Here is a 12,648-nt window from a genome sequence, read left to right as displayed (position 1 = left end):
TAAGCTGTGTTAAGTCAGTAGTGATTACCTGATTGCTTGATGAACTAACTTCATTTTCTTCAGAATCAGCCATGAGAGCAAGGTTGACATACTCCACATCTTCATCCTCTTCATCTCCATTAGCTGCCCAGTCCCTTTCTTGAGTAATGAAAGCCCTCTCCTTTTGCTTGAGTAGATCAAAATATTTCTTTTTGTAATCTACTTGTTCAAATTTCTTCTTTTCAGAAGTTGGCTTTCTGCACTCACCTGCAAAGTGTCCACTTATACCACAATTGAAACACTTGAACTTGGATTTGTCCACAGTGTTTTTGTGAGGTTTAGTGGCTCTAGTGTTTTTCTTGAATTTCATCTTTGCAAATCTTCTGGACAGAAATGCAAGTTGCTCATCAATACCATCTGAGTCATCTTGGCTGGAGTTGTCTTCATTTTCAGCAACTTGCTCTTTCCCCTTGCTTGATTCCTGATTTCTTATACCATCTTTGGAGTTTGATGTAGATCTCGCAGTTTCTTGTCTGCATTTCCTCTCATCTTCAGCTACCAATGCAACTGAACTTCCTTTCTTTCTCCCCTTCTCCAATACCTCATCCTGTTCCAGCTCTAGTTCATAAGTCTTCAAGATTCCATACAATCTTTCAAGAGTGAAGTCCTTATAATCTTGAGAGTTTCTTAAGGAGACAGTCATGGGTTTCCATTCCTTTGGCAAGGATCTTAAAAATTTAAGATTTGAATCCTTCACCTGGTACACTCATCCATACAGCTTCAGTCCATTCAACAGCTTTTGGAACCTATTGAATGTTTCATTTAAAGATTCATTTTCTTCAAAATGAAAGTATTCATACTGTTGAATGAGAAGCTGCATTTTGTTTTCTTTCACTTGTTCTGTACCTTCACACAGTAGTTGAACTGTGTCCCAAACCTCTTTGGCAGTTGTGCAATTTATCACATTATCAAACATATCCATGTTAAGACCATTAAACAAAATGTTCATAGCCTTCTTATCCTTGTGGACTTCTTCTGTGTCTTCCATTGTCCATTCTGCTCTAGGTTTTGGAATGGATTGACCAACAGCAACTGTGGCTGTAGCAACTGTTGCTACTTTGTGGGGAATGTGAGGACCATTCTCAATGCAGTTTACATAACCTTCATCTTGGGAGAGTAGATGAAGGTGCATTTTCACCTTCCAATGGTGATAACTGTCTTTGTCAAGAACTGGGATCTTTACTCCAATATCCTTCTTACTCATCTTTGTTAGATTCCAAGATCTTTAAACTCTTTGTATGTCAAGAGCCTGCTCTGATACCAATTGTTATTCCTAGTGGACTAACAATGAGATTTACAGAAGGGGGGTTGAATGTAAATCTCAAAACTTTTTCAAGTTTTGAGCAGTTTATGAAAGTTGTGTGTTCAAGAAGAACAAGTGTGTGAATTGCTTTAAGCTAATACAGACAGATATATATTCAAGCACAAATGTAAAGAACACAACAGACCTTAAAAACTTTTCTGGTGGATTTGTTGTTCCACCAGAGATGGTATTTTAGAAAATCTGTGATTAAACAATGTTGATCACAGCTGCATCCTAGTACAAACTAGATGAATTTTCTCTCAATATTTTTCTAAACAGCTCTGGAAAATCTCTCTCTAATTACTAGCTTCTACTTGGTTTATATATTCCCAAGTGTACAAATGAAGAACAATATAAAATATAGTAATAAAATAAGATCTTCACTTGCTTCTTTTCCTGTTCACTCCAGTACTTTGTTGACTATTGCATCTTTGTACTAGAGAAGAACGGCTGCTTTTTCTGTTGTTCCTGAAATTCGGCTACCACATCTCAGTTGTCTCTATCAACCCATGTGCCTCTGTTTGTAGGTACAACTACCCCTTATCAACGGCTAATCATCAGAACATCCGTTGAAGCTTTCATCCGTTGATGCACTCATCCGTTGAAGGATGTTATCCGTTGAAGCTTTCATCCGTTGATGCACTCATCCGTTGAAGGATGTTATCCGTTGATGACTTTATCCGTTGAAGCTTTAGAGACATCCGTTGAAGCTTAGCTTCTCATCCGTTGAAGGTCTTTAAGTCATCCGTTGATACCACTTCACTTATACAAAATTACAAGGCATGAAGTATTTACAATTGGCCTTCCTATCTGCATATCATCTAGTAGTCAACATGACTCATAGTTTCTCTCAACTTCCAAGAATTACATTTTAAATACAGAGACTGAAATATGCTACAACACTAGACTTATTTCTAAGTAAAGCTACACCATCAACGGATAGCCAAAGTGGTCTTATCCGTTGAGGCTACAGACACTAAATTTCTACTTAAGTATTTTGTTAAACATATCATCAAACTAATGCACATACATTCCTAACAATGACACCTATCTTAGCCAACATAAAAGAAGGATCACTCCCGGACGAAAAGAATGAGGCAAGAAGAATAAAATACAAGGCTGCCCGCTATGTGAAATATGATGGGGTCTTATACAGAAGAGGGGTCAGTGTGCCCCTACTCAAGTGCATAGATGGGGATTAATGCAATTATATCCTAAGGGAATTACATGAGGGCATTTGTGGCAATCACTCGGGGGGTAGCTCTCTATCTCAGAAAATCCTCCGCCAGGGTTACTATTGGCCAACGCTGAAAAAAGATGCCTTCGAATTCTCCCGAACTTGTGATAAGTGTTAGCGATATGCGAATTATTACAACAGCCCCGTGGCCCCTCTCACATCCCTCATGAGCCCTTGGCCCTTTGCCATGTGGGGAATCGATCTGATTGGAGAACTCCCGAAGGCCTAGGGGGTGTCAAGTATGCAGTTGTGGCGGTGGATTACTTCATTAAATGGGCAGAGGCCGAGCCTTTGGCCACCATCACGGCAAAAAAGCTCAAGGAATTTGTGTATAGAACTATTGTATGCCGTTATGGTATCCCTTACAAGTTGGTATCTGATAATGGGAAATAGTTCGATAGCAATGAGATGCAGGAGTTCTGTGAGCAGTTGGGAATTCAGAAGAGTTTTAGTGTGGTTTGCCACCCCCAAAGCAATGGGCAGACGGAGGCTGTTACTAAAATCATTAAATACACCTTGAAGGCAAACCTTGAGGAGAAGAAAGGTACATGGCCAGAGGAGCTCGCACAGGTTCTGTGGTCTTACAACACGACTCCTCAGACTACAACTGGAGAGACCCCTTTTTCTTTGGTGTATGGGTGTGAAGCTATGGTGCCCGTTGAAGTAGGGGCAGGATCTTTTCGGAGGAACAACTATGACTCAGAGGCAAATGAGGTCAACCATCGACTCTATTTGGACATGATCGAAGAAACTCAGAAAGATGCTCAGATCAGGATAGCAGCATATCAACAAAGGGCAGCTAGGCACTACAATAGTAAGGTTCGAGCCCGTACTTTTAAGGTGGGAGATTTGGTTTCGTGCTGGGTCATGCCAAACACCAAGGCTGTGAGCCATGGAGTCTTTGGGGCAAATTGGGAAGTCCCCTACAAGATAAAATCAGTGCTTTGGGAGGGAACCTACCACCTCAATGATATGCAAGACAAGTTGATCCCGAGAGCCTGGAATGTGGAACACCTCCGCAAGTATTATCAATAATATTATTCTTTTCAGACTTAGTATTATCTAAAAATATTCCTAAGTCTCGAGGGGTAGTGCCATATAGGTGCCTCCCTGAGACCACAAGCATGTACTCCTTTCACTTTCCATTATCTATGAATAAACGATTGATATCTATTTGTGCCCTTAATATTTTAACTCATGTTGATAAATTAAAACACCCAGCAGAGGAGCCCATCCTTGGTAGCCCATGTGAGGACAAAATAGTTGTTTTAATAACATGTTACAATCATAAGTCAAATCAGGCCCCGGCCCGATTCACAACAAGTCTATGAAACGAGCTGGGCCCCGACCCGCTTTGGAAAGTAATGATCACAAAGCGGATTAAATATGAAGACAAAACTATAAAAATAGTGAGAAGCACCCACAAACCCCCTTTAACTAACCTAAAAGTTAAAGACGGCCGCGATGCGAGCCCATATTCTTGGGCTCGCAGGGTGATAGATGCAGGTCGGGAGCCCAGCCCTCTATCAAGTATGGGCATTTGCCATACATGGCCAGGGTCGCATTATGCGAGGAGAGGTAACAGGAACAAGATGCGAGCCCCTGGGCCCGACTCGCTAATGCAAGTACGCATGCAACACTTGTGAGTTAGTAATGGTGCGAGCTTGTTCTATTTAAATTTTCATTAATTTTGTTTGATTGAACAATGATGCAAGCTGATTAGTTCGGCTCGCTGTGAAGGTGTAACACCCGCCATACGCGGCCAGGGTTATGATAACTTTTGGTCAGTAGAGGCATGGTAAGTTTCCACAAAATTAAGAAAACTAGCTAGCACAATTAAGATAAATGCGGGCACAAAAGACTTGTAATTTTATACCAACAAGAGATAAATAAGTTATGCCCCAAGGCATAATATTTCAAATACAAACGCGAGGCGAAAAGGGTGCTCGCTTACCCAGTCAAAAGTCCAGTTCCAAAATAAAATTAATTTAAGGCTTATCAGCCTCCTTATCCTTGCGAGCCTCATCAATCGCGACCCGGGCCTGCTCAGCTGCGAGTCGGGCCTCCTCAGCAATCTGAGCGTCCCTTTCCATCTCCAGCTTCAGCTTCTCAGCGTGCCTAGCTGTGCCCGCGCCCAGAGCCGCCCAATCAAAGTCAGGAACCTTACTGATAAAGATTTTCATGAAGTTCCTGGCCCCCAGGTTCCTGGCATCAGCGAGGGCGGCCTCGCGGTCAAGGCAGAAACTGACCCTTCCAGCTCGAGCACCCTCTCCTTGAGGCTATCCTTCTCCTTCTTCCACGCATCCGCGGCCAGGTCATGAGCCTCCTTCTGCTCCCTTAAAGCCTTCTCATGAGCAGCATTCAAGTCGAGCATCTTTTGATTATAGTTATTCACCAGCGTAACTTTCTCATGCCCGTGTTCGGCGACCTTGCTCTGAAGAGACTTGATCTTAGAGTCGAGCTTTATATTGGTCTGGCTGAGGGCTCGCATTTCTCAAGCTTTAGACAATTGACGGTAATACGCCTCAGCTGCGACCCCGGTCAGTGCGTCCTGGTCGCTGATGTTGGTTTGAGCGAGCCGGGCAAATGTGGTCGCGACCGTGTTGATCGAAGAAGAAGTTGGGAGAGGGGCATCAGATGGGGCAGCCTTTTTTGGGTCAGGCTCCCCAGTTTTCCCCTCCTTGCGGCCTCTATGCCTTTTCAGCCGAGGAGAAGGCCATGAGCCCTTGAGATGCTCGGAAAGAGTAGTCATGCGGGATGGAGGGTTGGCCTAAGAGCGAGCCCTTGTGGTCGCAGCCGCGGGCTGAACTTGGTCCGAAGTCGCAGCTTGCTCAGCTTCTTCCATAAAGGGGATAGGGGAGATGTCCATTTCTGAAAAGAAGACAATAAAACAATACGTTAGTCACAACAAGATACAATGGATAGAGGAGATGCGAACATATAGTAAATGCAGAAAATTAAAATGCAATGAAAGGGATGATGTATGCAGGAAATATAGGCATGCGAGCACACGGGCTCGCATGAGCGGGCCCGATGTTCTTACCCTTTCTGGCTCTTTTCTTTGGCTTCTTCTTTTGGGGAGTCAGCCTCACTCCTTCTTTCAAAAACCCACACGCGACCAGGTTTGAGGTCGTTATGAGTTTTATGATATCCCTGTCCGCCTTAGGAAGTCCCAGAAGGCTATCCGCGTTTACCTTTTCCTGTCCAGAAAGGACAGTGCGAGGCGGGGTGGCTGGAGATGAGTAAAAAAAAATTTTGTTAAGAAAGGACTATTGTGAAGAAAAGGAATGCGGCCAGGGAAAACTTACATGGATTATAATAAAAGTGAGTCTGGACTCGAGGCACCTCGTGGATACAGAAGTAGGGGCTCTTCCATTTTCCTGAGTTGCTCGGCCCGTTGTGGATAAGGTTCTTCTTGTTGAAGCACGGCCAGACAGAGAGGTAGAAATACCCAAAGTCGTTGGGAGAATGCTTTAAATTAAGGATATAGCCCAGCTGCCTCATGGTTAGAGGAGGAAAACCGCATTTATGGTACATGATATACAGTGCGAGGGCGGCCTGGTACCCATTTGGGTTGATCTGAAGCGGCGCGAGCTGATAGTACTCACAAACATCTTTGATGAAGGGATGAAGGGGAGAGGAGATTCCTAGCCTTAGTGGGAAGGTGGACAAGACCATGCGAGGCACCTTGCCTCCATTTTCCGGATGGTTGAACCTATAATATCTCATGTGAGGCAGGGGGAAAACAACATGACCCTCGAGCTGGAACTGCTAGATGTGCTCGGCCAAGTGTTTCTGAGTAAGCGAGGTGGGCAGATTGTGACAAGCGAGCACCTTTACCTCATCGGCTGTAGTTGAGCTCTCCTCCCCATCAGGGATGATCTGCTTCTTAAAAATAATGTCACCCTCAAACTCGGGCTGGGCAGGAGGCACATAAGGCTCAGGAGAGGCCGCAGAGACATAGTTATAATTGCAGATCTTATACTGACTAGTAACATCTGCCACCTCCTCGCTTTGAGGGGAGTCATAAGACCAATGCGAATCGTCTTCCTCACCCTCGAGCCCCAAGATGGGATATTCTGCGGCTACAGGCTCCTTCCCTTTCTTGGTGTCATAATAGGCACTCCACAGGTCGTTGTTAGTGGACTCCGAGTCGACCTGAATGGGGTCGAGGTCATTGGTTGCAGCTTGCCTAAGGCGGGCCGCCCTCTCTTCAACCATCTCTCTTAAAATCTCCTCAGCTCGTTCTTTGTCTAAAGGAGCAGGCTCGCAGGTTAAAAGCTCATTCACTCTGAGGGAAGCTGGTATCTTGGAGAGGTCCACGGGCCTGTTTCTCCAATCATAAATATTCCTCTCCCTGGTGTAGTCTTCAGGGTTAGGGTCGAGGTGAATATCCTCCGAGCCGGAGCCAGTTGCTCGCATTGAGTTCTCAACTCTAGCAATGTTCAAGGCCCCTTGAGGGGAGATAGCAGAACCAGGGGAAATAGGTTGGCTGAGACGGCCAGAGAAGGAAGTCAGCTCGCGTTGGAAGTCCTTTGAGCCTTGCTGCTCGGGTGGATATTGATTTAATGGAGACGGAGTGGCTGAAGAGCGAACCGGGCTGGCAGAAGAGCGAGTGGGGATCGAGGAAGAGCGAGAGGATCCGTAAGAGCGAGCTGAAGACGCACTCGACATCTATAAAAGATGGTGAAAATTAGTGTGTGGCCCTAAAAAGAAAGTAAAAACAAGTATGGGGTCGCGCCTAAGTGTCCTCACATCTCACACGGGATCGCACCTAATTATCAAAGCGAGCAGACGGGCTCGCATCGCATGTCGTGATTGTGTGTGGGCTCGTATCGAACAAGTGGTGTGTGCTCGCATGGTGCATATACATGAATGAATATGACTGATTGAGGATTAAAGGGGTACCTGTAGGTGAAGTATATGACGATCCTGATGAATCTGTTTCCGGAGAATATCGCCGCCGATAGACGGTTCTTGTGGAGATGATGATTTTCGCCGTGGTAGATCCTTGAGCAAAATGGGCAGCAGTTCGATAAGTGTTCTTGGAAATGTGAGAAATGAAGTGAAGATCTTACCTATTTATAGGGGATAGGAGAGAGAAAAGGAGAAGGCCACGTGTCATCATCTCAAAGGATGACACGCATCCCTACACCAGTTGTTCTACAGCTGTCACGAGTTTAAAAAACTCTTGACTGTTGAAGGAACATGCGAGGCTGGATGGTGCGGCCTCGTGGGCTCGCACCTGCGGGGCAATTAAAAGATAATGTTGAAAAAATTCCTAGCCTCAAGATGCGACCAGTAATTTTTGGGGTAGTTGTTATGCACGCTTTCGGTCATGGGCCCTAAACAGGTCCCCATGGGTGCATTGAATAGCTGGACTCTCATGTGTGGGCTAGAATCATGGATTAATGTAACTTGGGCCAGCACATGCGGGCTGGGCTCAGCACCTGCGGGCTGGTCTCAGCACCTGCGGGCTGGGCACGGGACATGCAAGCTGGGCTCACACTTGTCATCTGGGCTCTCATACGCGGGCTGGGCTCAGGTGCCCACACGTGGGCTAGACTCAGGTGCCTACACATGAGCTGGGCTCAGGTGACCACGCGCGAGCTGGGCTCAGGTGCCCAGCCATGAGCCCACATCTTATGAAAACGAAGGAAACATTTTATTTATTGATTAAAAAGGAAGGCGGTGCGGGCCGAAGGTAACCAGGCCGGCCCGCATCAAAGGACTTTGTGTGCAACATGGAAAGTGACTCATAGATGACTGAGTTGCTCGTAGATTTCGGGGCTGACACGGGTTATTCCTACAATTACGGGAAGAAATGCGGAGATGCCGCGAGATTGTAGAAAGCGTGTGGAGCCGGTTGAGATTTACGTGACTAATTGGCTGAATGCCTGACTTTATCATGAGTTTGGGCTGCACGGGTTGGAGAACCCTAATCCTAGCCTATGTGACTTGTTCCCCAAGAACTACGTGAGGTTTGATTCCTATAAATAGGGTACGTATGCACTTGTATGAGACATAAGTCGACACTTGATAGAAAATAACAAACCCTATTCTTTCTTAAGGAGTCCACATACAAACTCAGTTACCACCATACATAACCTTCCTCTGCCTTCAAAAACCGTCTTTGGTCCTTGTTCCGCCTATCAACCTCCACAACACTGTTATACGAAATTCTCCCTGTAACAATATTGATAATAGAACATGATCTGTAACAATATTGATAATAGAACATGATCATATTAAGTTCATTTTAGCAAAATTTATAGATTCCAGAGGAACAAATTAATAACTTAACTTGACTTCCGAGCTTTTGTAAAAAAATTGTTATCATCCACGAACTCTTGTAGGGTTATTTTATCTCGCAGGGCTAATAAACCAATCCTTGATATCATTGACCAACTCTTCCAAAATCTAAAATATTAACATTAAGAAGCAGACTTGCCGAAATTAAATTCTATCATCAAAAAATTCCAATGGAAATATACTAAGATTTATTCCAAAGTTTATTATACTTTAATTTAAATTGTGAATATTCTTTTATAATCTGCGAAATTGTCCACTTGTCCGGAATGCTGTCCTTGTCACAAGTGACTGATCTATCATTGACCTCGTACAGGCGGCATAATTTTAAGACGGTACCTTATACTATATTTAACTATTAATTTACGTCTAATCTAAAAGATCAAATATAGTCATGATTTTTTTAATTCGTATTTATAAGTATTTTAATACAATAAAATTTTTATATTAAATATTAATACGAAATTAAAAATATTAACAATCAAAAGTGTGCATTGACAAACGTGTCCAACACAAATACGAAATATTTTTAGGGACGGAGGGAGTATCCTGACAAATGATCAACTCTCCTTGTCACAAGTGTATCTATCATTGACCTCGTACAGGCGGCATAATTTTAAGACGGTACTCTATAATTACATGAGGTTGACATTTTATCTTAAATAGTGGAGTACCAAAATCAAACAAGCCTCCTTCTTGTAAATTGCAGAGCTATTAAGAAACTCGTTCCTGCAGACTGGACCTTGAACACCTGATGAATTATTGATCATGTTTACAACATTAACTTAGCTTAACGATGTTAACTGTTAGGTACAACATTCAGGGCCGATAGAGTGACGTGATATCCTTACATTCACATCAATTTTCCGTATTAAATCTATCGGTGAACATATGGTCGATTCCTCTGATTCACACCCAAAAGTGTTATCTTTATATGCACATGAACTCCACATAGTAAAATGCTATACTTGACAACAAATTAAGCACGAGCCAGTTAAATTTTTACAGATTATGCAATTATGCACTCGTAGAATTCAAGAGGAAGCTGTTCAAGAATGACATCAATGTGAAAGTATATAAATTTGTGAGAAGATTAAGCAATGAATGTGAAAAAAGATAATTCTCTCTTCTAACTCTACAACTAGTACCTCCGTCCCAATTTATCAATCATATTTGACTTTTTACGGTCAAATTAATCCAACTTTGATTAAAAATTGCACATGATACATTATCAAAATATTTATAAAAATTATATCATTAGAAAGTATGTTCAATCTATTTTAATATATATTTTTCAATTTTTCAAAATAATGAAATAATTAGTTTATATTTAAGGTCAAAGTTGAATCTATTTGACTATCAAAAGTCAAACAAGACAGATAAATTGAGACAGTGAGTATAAGAAAATTCAGAACAGTAGAATAACATCAATTCGGATAATTAAACGAGAGAGATGCCGCAACACCAGAATCACACACCATAACTATGCATGTACAAACCGGAAACCTAGCAACCACCTCCTCCGTCTCCCCCTCCACCCCCTCCACCTCCACCACCACCACCACCACCACCACCGTCTCCTCCACCACCGCCTCCACCTCCCCCATCTCCACCACCTCCCCCATGCCCACCTCCCCCTCCATGTCCACCTCCACCATCTCCACCGCCACCAAATCCACCAAATCCACCAAAACCACCACCATAGTATCCCCCTCCACCGCCACCACCATACCCTCCACCACCACTACTACTATACCCCCCACCACCTCCACTACTTGTTACCGACGGTTTACTAACATTATTTCTCATAACACTAACATTCTCAGTCCGGCCTTTTTCAAGGTCCGGAGAAATAGCCTGTGGAGGCCTATGCTGCAACGGAGGCGTTGTCGTAGCCGTGTTAGTCGCTGTCACCGTAGAGTTACCGCGAAAACAACAGCAACAACAATCGATGAGCGCCCTACACAAATTACCACATGCTCCCCAGTAGATAAACAAACTACATATCAACACGCAAATAAAACCAAATACTGAAAGTGCAACAATACTTCCTGTTTTTATCATTGCTCCTTACTAAAAATCCGTCCTAAGTTGGCCGTCGTGAAAATCCTGATTTGTTGTAGTGGTTTGTGTGCAGATGATCTAAATTCTAGTTATACACAACACCCAACTGAATGAATTAGATTATTTTAAATACTTTGTTCGACTATTTATTGTATGAATTATAGGAAACGTGCGCTAACAAATTTGTTCTTGGGGAAACATTGAGGAAGCTTGGTTAGCAACTAGCAAGTACCACTGCAGTTGCTCTGAAATAGTTTCATATTCTTTTCACTCCGTATTATTTGAAGTCGTAATGATAGATTAGATACCAAAAATTGTTACAACATGACATGACATGACATGTCACTGATAATATATAATATTATAAAATATTTTTATTAATAAGATTGATATAAATAGAGAAAAATATCAAGTTCAGCAAATATATCAAACATGTCATTACTTTCCGGTTTGACTCAATTTAATCATTAATTTAAAATTTTGTATCAAATAAATCATCTGCCAATAACTAGAGTAATATAAAATTTTAATTTTTTAATAACTAAGTTGATACAAATTTTCAAATTAGCAACCAAATTGAGTCAAACTCAAAAGTAATAGAGTATTTAATATATTTGGATATGAAATGAGTGATCAACTTAGAGCCGACAATTTCGTACACGACACGAAAATAACGGATTTGGTTTGACATTTTTGGTACACGAACACGAAACTACACGAACACGAAAGTAAACGGATGAATTTAGTGTCGGTTTTTGGTTTACACTTGGGTACACGACACAAAACGAAAGTACACGAAATAAATAAATTTTTAAATAAATTTATCAAAATTATATGAATACATATATGACTCAAAAATATGAATACATATATCTTACAATAATATTTTACATATAATATTTACGGGGGAAAATAGATACAAAATATATTCAAATTTATATTTAATAAGATTTGATTGCACTTGAATCGTTATAGTTTATTAACTTAAGACTCGACTAGTAAAAATTTAATATTTAAATATATATTTTTTTATCTTTACTTGTATTATTAATTTTAAATTACACGAAATACGACACAAAACGTACACGAACACGAAACGAAACGAATCCTTAATGGTTCGGATTTGGGTTATGCATTCATAACACGAAACACGAAAGTACACGAAACGAACGAATTGTCAGCTGTTGATATTTTTCCCGATATAAATATAAGTGAACCAATTACACATGACATCTACGCGGTTTGAGACCTTAAGCACTTTTCTTATGAAAATTCTAAATTTTTATTCGATTTTGATTTTATCGACACGAACTCGATATGAGTCTCTCAGTTTTGCTAAATATAATTGACTCGACTCATTTACACTTCTACGAAATTTTGAATATAAGTCCGAAAAATGTAATCTAGAAGATTTTTTTTTTTTAAATACGACTTTGGTACTTTGTGGCTAGGCCGTCTTGATCAAGTGAAATGTGAAATATTAGTTTTCTTTGTAATGTTAAGGTTTGACTTTACATTAATGGAGATCGAGGTCGACCAAACGCGTTCACTTGAGAACAAATATATTCTTAATTTTATAATATACACTAAATAAAAATAGAGAATAATGTTATCTTAGGAAACTTACCCTTTACAACTATAATAATATTCTCGTGTATTTACATGAGGATTTTTTTATCTCAGAAACATTATTTTC

Source organism: Apium graveolens, chromosome 2 (genome assembly GCF_009905375.1).
Source record: "Apium graveolens cultivar Ventura chromosome 2, ASM990537v1, whole genome shotgun sequence".
Taxonomy (NCBI): Eukaryota; Viridiplantae; Streptophyta; class Magnoliopsida; order Apiales; family Apiaceae; genus Apium; species Apium graveolens.
The sequence above is the reverse complement of the archived record's forward strand: the minus strand, read 5'-3'. Positions refer to the sequence as shown.